Here is an 8,225-nt window from a genome sequence, read left to right as displayed (position 1 = left end):
AAAAATCCTGGGGCAATTACAAAGGAATAAGCAAGGAACTTGCTTGAAAGAAGTTTTTAAAAATGTGCCATTATGCTACTATTCTTCTTAAAATTAAAACCTATTCTGCCTCACACACATCAATTGAAGTAAATATTCAGTTTACTTACCTTACTCTTTACAAGGAATATAGAAAAATTCTGTTTCCTTTGAATAAGGCAGAAAGCATGCAGAGATTGCAATGGATTAAGTATGGAACTTGTTGCATAGTAAGATGGATAGGAGCAGGGGCAGGAATCATGACACGGAGAACTGAAGGAGAGGGAATTATATTTGAGCATTCCTGATGGGGTGAAGGTCCACATTCAGAGAAATCCAGGACCCTGTGAGTAGAACAATATCCAGAGCAGTGAGTCTGTGGTAAACAATCTCCTCTGGAATTTGATTTTATGGGGTAGTTTGCAAGTTACACCACATGTTAGTGTTATCAAACAGAAGCCCATGGGTGACACCCCCAATGTAATGTAATGTAATGTAAAAATAATAAATTCTCTATTCGTTATCAGGCAGATTCAATAGTGCTGGTAATCAGCACCGAAGAGAGAAATAAGTGGCTTTACACATTCCACACCTGAGAGTGAAGAAATAAGTGTGAGACAGAAGAATTCCCTTTCAGAATGGCTGGTGGCCAGTTATGCCTGAAGGTAAGCAACACTCGATGCTAGTATTTTCTGCTTGAGCTGCACTAAACCCTAACCCTTATTATTGACCTGGGGCAACCAAATTTTAGTGGAATTTGGCAGAAAGTATTTGAAAGTATCTATGACTAAGAAGATTGCTTTATTTTAGAAAGTAGGAGTAAAATAGCCACTTTCACCCCACTCCTAGAGAGTTCAGAAACATTTAGTCACTCACTTTTCTCAGGTTTACCCACCCAAATATTCCATCCTAAACAGCAGGGTTTTACCTCCTTTCTAATAAGACACTGAGTTTGAGAAATGTGGAAAAAACCCAAACAATTTCTTTTTAAAAAACTAAATATCTCTTTAATGCTATGACTCAAGTCCTCCTCCTCTGTTTGAAAAATTCAATAAAAAATCAGCCCCTGCCATTTGTACATGGTTTATTATGATTATTAAATGAGTAGGATGGAATATCTCAATTCCTTGACCAGATCCATGGACCTAAAATCTTGGGTACAGCTTGATTTATTCACTACTCCCCAGAGTCTTTTCTCTTGGACTGCTGATTAACTGTGAGTTCCTGTCATTGCTTTTGAATGTTCAGCAATCGTGCTAAAAACCTCTGCATGGTGCTCAATACACCATTAGAGAATAAAGTGTCTAGATAAACTAAAAATGTAGTCATAGTACATGTAAACAATTAAAGAATATATATAGGTATAAAATTTTCCAAATGAAAACATATGTAAATCACATGCTCATATTTACATATCCTCTTTTATATACAATTTAAGGGTGACTGGCAGGATTGAGACCTGGACACCCACAGTGTAGAGCTGTACAAGACTGAGTACTGAACTCACCCTCACCCTCTGAGGGTTCCCATAGAATGTGAAAGGCAGTCAGTTGAGATGGTGCTGGTGCGTGGTCTTAAGGAAAACCTTAAGGAAGTCCATGCATATACCAGGCCAAAGATCGACCAGGTCTGGGTCCAACACAAAGTCTGTCTCGAAGGTAAGTGAACCATACTGACTTCTGGATTCTAGGCTGAAAATTTTGAATTTTCTTTGTAGTATCATTTTGTGATGTTCATGAGTCTGGCAAAGTGCTAAACTCACACTGGAAGTTTTGATAGCAGGACTTTCAATGATCATTTTACTAGTTAATGTAAAGCTCAAAAGGCAATAATATCTTAAAGGGGGATAAAAATTGAGAGGCCTCATGGTCCGGGTAACAGAAAAAGAGCTACGTTCAGGCAAACCGTGAGATCAAACTCATTTGTTGCTTTAGAGAATCCCAGGTTGAGGAATAAAAATAAAGGCCAATTTAGTTTTTTCAATGGCATAATAAGCTTTGTATCTTTTCCTTACAATTCAGTTTCTTTTTCAAATGCTTCATAGAATTGAGATTAAATCAGTTAATTAAAATTGATATATTAAAATAAACTTGATTTTTTTTTACATTTCATTTATTTATATATATTGAAACATAATAGATTATACATATTTGTGGCATACAGAGTTGACTATCAGTGTTTATGTACAATATCTGATTATCATTCAGGATATTTGGCATATTTGGCATTACAAAATGTACTCATTGTTTGTGTCCATCGACCCATTTTTCCCTAATCTCCTTCTCCCCTCCCCTTTTCCCTCTCTAATAACCAGTTCTGTTCTCTCTTTCTGGGCAAACTTGAACTTTTAATTAAAATGATTAATTACACAGATTCACCTTCATTGGAAACCTATAGGATAGTAAGCAGGGGTTTAAAGTACTTTGTGTTGGACCAGATATAAGAATCCTGATGATGATTCACTTGACAAGCTTAGTCTCAGATTTGCCATTTGTGCTGAATCAAGCTATAGGTTTAATGTGTTGTCAGCCTTTTCTGAGCTGCAAATATTCTACTTGTAATATGCAAATTTGCTCTGCCTATTTAAAAAGTATTTTAATATCCTATATGTTGGAAGCATAAGAAATTCAAGAGTGTTGTACCCTGAGATGTCTTGACCAGCATTACTTACAAAATCTTTTTCTGCAGACTTGGTGAAGAGTTACCCAGAGTATTAGAATTCCACAGGATTAGCTAAGACCGTCTATGAAAACTCTGGCTCTGAAAATTTTATCTAAGAAGTTCCTCTTATGGGTAAAAACAGAGCTGAACACTTCTGAACAAGGTTGCAAGTCCAAGAAAGCATGATTTAATTTTAGATACTTAGAAAAAAACAGGCCAAAGTATAGAAATAGGCTTGAGTCTGCAAGGAAAGAAAAAACTACCGACCTTAATTATAGCCTCATGACAAAATATGATGATAAAAAAGTAAAATCAAAAAATCTATGCCCCTAGTCATCAATTAGTGCAATGATCTTTTGATACCAGTGTTTTTCAGAGTTATTTATGCCATGTGTAAAACTTTTACTTGAAAAGATATATGATTTTCAAGTGATTTCTTCAAACTGGGAAATGTAGGATTTTACAGTCATGTTCAAGTGCCAAATTACAGGGTTTTGCTGTAATGATTAGTGCAGATGTTACAGAAAGCAAAATTTTAAATTTGTACCATCTTTGATATTTGGATGTATGAATGTAGAAAGTAGAAGAAAATGTAGAAAAAAGAAAATGACGAGGAAAATTGTGAGAAGAAAGGGAAAAGGAAAAAGAAGAAGGAGAAAAAGCACACACTAGGGGGAACATTTGATGCATTAATAATAGAGCATGGGATGATAGTTCAAGATCCAACAGAGAACTGAAAATGATCTCCTGCAGGTTGTCTGTGCATAGGAATCGACTAGTCATTCCCCTTTCCCTGTGTCCTCCAAGTCTCTTGATCCTCAGCAAGTGGGGTCCATTCTGTAGAACCTTTGTTCAGTCCAGCGAGGTTCAGTCCAGTTTCCTCCATGTCCCACTGTGGCTGCCCACGGCTCCCCCAGGCCTTGGCCAGCATTGCCAACACAGCCAGGAAGACCAGGCTTGTCACACCCATCCTGATGGAATTCCCCACAGCGTCCTCCTGGAGAATGGGGCTGGGGGAAGATCAGAGACTTTACACACGGGCCAAACCCCTCCCTGCCCAAAGCTCTCACATGGAGTCTCTTTCCCTTCCCACCTTGACAAAATTATATCTGTCCAGAACTCCGTCATGCTTCTTATATCATCATGAGCACCTTAGTGGTATTCATGGTTGAGGGTCTCCATCATTTTCTCCTCTCCTTATCCTGGCAAATTTCCTTTTCACCTTTCTGGAACTTTCCTAATGAGTGTCCTTCAATATCTCTGCAACATGACAAAGTGTCCGGAAACCTCATCCTCTCCCTACACCTACCTCACTCCAACATCAAGGTGTACACGCCTTTCTCACACACTGGGGAATGAGCCCTCTTGTAGCCTCAGAAGCAGGAGAAGAGGAAAAATTCAGAAATAGTACAAATTCAGCTCCACTGAGATGTGACTTTCCACCTGAACTTTCTGCTCACTGGACACCACTTTCTCATTTGTTACATGGACTTCAGTGGTCCACGTGCTTCTCTTGTCTGTTACAGGGATGCAGTGGAACCTGACACTCAACCTTAGCCTGTTATCCTTGTTCATATTTAGGACTCCTCTTCTTGTCACTCCAGAAAATGTGCCCAAAGCAAACCCTTTCTACAGGGTTAAGATGTTCAGATTATTCAAATGCTCAGGAATTTTTGGTAACTTATATCTGGGCCTGCAAAAGATTGTGTCTTCAGGCTACTTATTTGGAGTGACAGAGAGAGCCCTGAATATCAAGAGGGGAAAATTCAAGAAATTTTCTGAGCTCCTCTTTTAATTCATTGTCATAAGTACTCTGCTAGCATTTCTTTAAGTACTGTCAGTGTGAAAGGTATCACCAAAGTCCCATGAAACCAACAGTCTAATTATGTAAATGAGTGAGAAACAATATTCATAAATATACAAAGATATGATTGGATATTGGCCGATTGTGTATTAAGGTGATTGGACGTGGATCCTGTTACCACATGGGAAGTCCTGCGTACAATCTTGTCATCTTTACTAGAAGGATTCATTCACACTTGACAGCTCACAGTAATTCACAGGGGAGTTTGAAGACTAGTGTTGGGGTCTCTTTCCCAGAGACTGTGATTTGATTCTTCCAGTTAGTGATCTAGTCATAGAGATTTTTTTAGACATCTCATGTTGCTCTGAACTATGGGTCAAGACTGAGCACATCTGATTTATGGGACTTACATAGACGTCTTCTCTAAACTGGGCAATTTAGCAGAAATCAAAAGCAGGAGAAAGAGCTATCAGTGGAGGTTATATCTTTAACATTGCAGGCATGGATCGTAAAATCCTCCCTGAGGATGAACTGCTCATCCTGATCCTAGAAAGGAGCCCAGAGTGGCTGCAGCATCTGAGGGGAGATGGGGGGGGGTTAGGGGGGTGACCAGGGTGTTACTGAGGGGGCAGAGCACAAAAGCATTGAGGACACAGGGAAGATTGGGGTTTTCTTCTGATTATAGAGGGGGGTCTTTTAGGGGACCAATATCAACAATTGTATGAGTAGATTTGTTTGAGAATGTTCACTGCAAAGATCCCGACCCCATGAAACAAAGCCCTAGGCCTAGAGGTTTCACAGTAAGATCAATCAGGTTGTTGAGGAGAAGCTAACTCCATGTGCATTTAAATATACTATGAGCAAGATGAACTGAGAGAGTAAAGGCTAGTATCTGCATCCACTACCTGTAAATCACTCTGTGGGTGAGAGGTCAGGAGGGGCTCTAGGAAATGAGTAAGGGTGAGGGGCTGATGCAGCCTCTGATCCCCCCAACATATGCCCAGCGATTCTCTTACTGGGTCTCCTCTGACCCCTCTCATCATCCACCTGGACACATCGATCACAAGCTGGGCCTCAGACAAGAGGTGGAGAAGGGAGTAGTAGGCTCCCCTCTGCCTCCATCCATGAGAGAAGCTGGTTCATCTAGACTTACACATGTTCACTTTTTCTGACTCTATTTCAGGGCCTTGGTCTTTGTCTCCCTCTCTACAGAATCGCTGGCCTCCCCCATCACCATCTGGGGCTACTCTCGGTTATGGCCTTAAAACTTACACTGAGTCACAAGACATGACACAGTGGGTCACTAGGTGCAAGGGTCACTAGGGGCTGGTCACTCATGGGGAGAGCCACTGAAAGAGCTGTAGGTCCCACTATGGGCTGGAGTCACAGGGCTCAGAGGGAAGTTGGCATGGAATGTATCATTGTGGCTCTGCACTGCAGGGAGCCAGTGTCCAGGAGCCTCGCTCTCCATGGATAGATGATACATGGCAAATGAGCTCTCAGAGCCACAGTACAAGATCACATTCTCTCCTGACTGAACTACAGGGACTGGTTGGGCTGAGAGAGAAAGTTTCCTGTATAGACCTGGAAGACAAAGAGGCTTTTTAGAGAGACTCCTCCTTATCAGTGTCCCTCCCACCTGAATTGAGAATTCTTTCTCTTTGGTTCCATGACAACTTTCTCTCTCCCTCTCCCTCTGTTTCTCTCTCTGTCTCTTGCTCTTTGTCTCTCTAGGTCTCTGACATCCCTTTACCTTCTCTGGTTTTTTCCCCCCTTTTTCTATGTTTTTGGTCTTTGCCTGTCTTTGAACATGTTGAAATGTTTATCTTTCATTTTCTTTCATTCTGAGTCTCACTTTCTGTCTTGCCTCTATCTTTATGCTTAGGTATATATACACACATATATATGTATCATCTGTCTGTCTATCTATCTACCTACCTACCTACCTACCTACCGACCTACCTACCGACCTACCTACCTACCTACCTACCTACCTACCTATTTAATCTCTGCCTACTTGTCTTCCTTTGATACTTGTCTCTCTAGTTCTCTTTTGGAATTTCTGCCATGCATCCCCACATCTCCATCATTCTCTATCTTTATGTCCCTCGCTCAGGTCTTTTACTTTTAGGGCTTTTTTCTGCCCTTTTCTATCATTCTTTTCACTTCTGTATCTGCTCTTTCTTTCTCTTTATGTGTCTCTAAGTCTCTTCCACAATTTCCTGCTTCTGGCTCATTCTGTGTGTATTTGTGTATACACCCCAGGGTAGAATTTCTGGGGTACAGGCCATGTTAAGATTGAAATAAACTAGATGACAACACGCTCCATAGCAATAGTACCATTTACTGTCAGAAGCTATTGTCAGACTCTGTTAGTTTTCCCTACTTCCAAGGAAAGACCTGATTACTTAAAGCAGAGGATAAATTAAACGTTAATATTTAATTAAATAATTATAATATGCAAAGATATAAATAAATGCTGTGATTTAAATACCTGACTGTAAGCAACTTTATCATTTGTCAGAGGATTTTTTTTCACAAATCAATAATGCCAAATATTAAACAGTGTGCTCTGATTCATAAAATGTAGTGCAACTTTATTGAATTAGAAGTGGGATGGACAGTTGCCCTCTAAACAACCACACTGAGCAAACACCTGTTTGAAAGTACAAAGTTGTTTGTTTTATTTTGTTTTTGTCCATATAAAGATATAATTAACAAATTAAAATTGTGTATACTTAAGGTATACAATTTGATGTTTTTATGTACATACACCTTGTGAAATGATCACCACAAACAAGCTAATTATCTATCAACCTTCATAGTAACTATTTTAGTTTTTTGTAGTGAGAACACATGAGATTTACTCTTTTAGCAGAATTTAAGCCCTGAAGACCTAATGCACAGCATGGTGACTGTAGTCAAGCAAGTTTTATTGGTTAAAAAATAAGAAGAACTTGTGAATACAGGCTTTGCTTGAATGTGCTTGAATGTGTTTGTGGCTTTTTTTTTTTTTTTCCAGGAAGGCAGGCTAACAGCCTTTACATGTTAGAAGAAAGCCCCCAAATTTGTGAAGTAAACAAACTATTTTTAATCTAATTATATTTTTATTTAGTATGCATTTAAGTGCAAAGAAAGTAAGTATAGTCTGGGCTGGTAAGAACAAGCCACAGCACGATAAATGGTAAAAGTGCCACAGCCTTCAAAGAAGAACAATTTGAGCACTAATAACACTAAGAGTTTGGCTCTTGAAGGTGAGGGTTAAATGTATATAAATTTCAAAACATTTAGTGCAGTTGGGAAATTTTATATTTAACCTGTATGGTAAAGGATGTAATTCTGTGTTTTAATGCAGTGTTGAGAGCTGTAATTACAGATATAAATTCGGGGATTTGAAGAGGGGCATACTTGGATTACTGAATTCAATGAATGAATTTGCAATTCTAAGTAAATATATTAAATATTGACTACGCGTGATGGATAACAGCATGCCAGTTGAAATATCTTGCAATTATTTTCTCTTATGAATTGCTTCCAGAGGGACCTACATCATCTGGAGACAATGGGAGTATCAAGAAAATTTTCCAGGAGTTTTATTCAAATAATAAATAAAACAATTAATTAGATACATAAAGAAGGCAAGAATCAATGATGTCTTTACATCTCATTAATGATGATTTAGAAGATTTTATTCCTTTGAGGTTCATTCAAAAAAAAATTATAGGCTTGTCTCCCCAAAGGT

The sequence above is a fragment of the Cynocephalus volans genome, chromosome 3, assembly GCF_027409185.1.
Source record: "Cynocephalus volans isolate mCynVol1 chromosome 3, mCynVol1.pri, whole genome shotgun sequence".
Lineage (NCBI taxonomy): Eukaryota > Metazoa > Chordata > Mammalia > Dermoptera > Cynocephalidae > Cynocephalus > Cynocephalus volans.
Note: the sequence above shows the minus strand (reverse complement) of the source record.